Source organism: Sinocyclocheilus anshuiensis, unplaced genomic scaffold (assembly GCF_001515605.1).
Source record: "Sinocyclocheilus anshuiensis isolate Anshui unplaced genomic scaffold, SAMN03320099.WGS_v1.1 scaffold2083, whole genome shotgun sequence".
NCBI classification, from domain to species: Eukaryota; Metazoa; Chordata; class Actinopteri; order Cypriniformes; family Cyprinidae; genus Sinocyclocheilus; species Sinocyclocheilus anshuiensis.
In genome coordinates, this window is record NW_015536601.1 from 95,814 (window position 1) to 96,132 (window position 319).

A 319-nucleotide genomic window follows, 5' to 3' on the forward strand; every position below is an offset into this window, starting at 1 on the left:
GTATGATTTGAAGCTATATTTAGTTGGTTAAATTCTTAACAATTGTTTTAATGTATTATTAATTTGTAATTATTTAAAAAAGTAGCCTGCTTATATAATTTAATAAAACTGCACAAAATAAATTTGACATAAAATTTATATGAAAGCCATGTGCAGTAATATTTAAAATTGAGGATGTGACGCATCGTGTTATCGAATCGAATCGAACCGTTGACATAATCGTAATCGTAATTGAACCGTGAAACCAGTGAAGATTCACAACCCTAATATATATATATATATATATATATATATATATATATTATACACGAAAGTATAT

General features: G+C 24.5%; 1 protein-coding gene across 1 annotated transcript in view; it reads left to right on the forward strand.

Moving 5' to 3' along the window:
• The window catches only part of rnf123 (ring finger protein 123), a 174,329-nt gene that overhangs the window by 10,492 nt on the left and 163,518 nt on the right, over nt 1-319 (forward strand). The gene's annotated exons all lie outside the window — the stretch shown is intronic.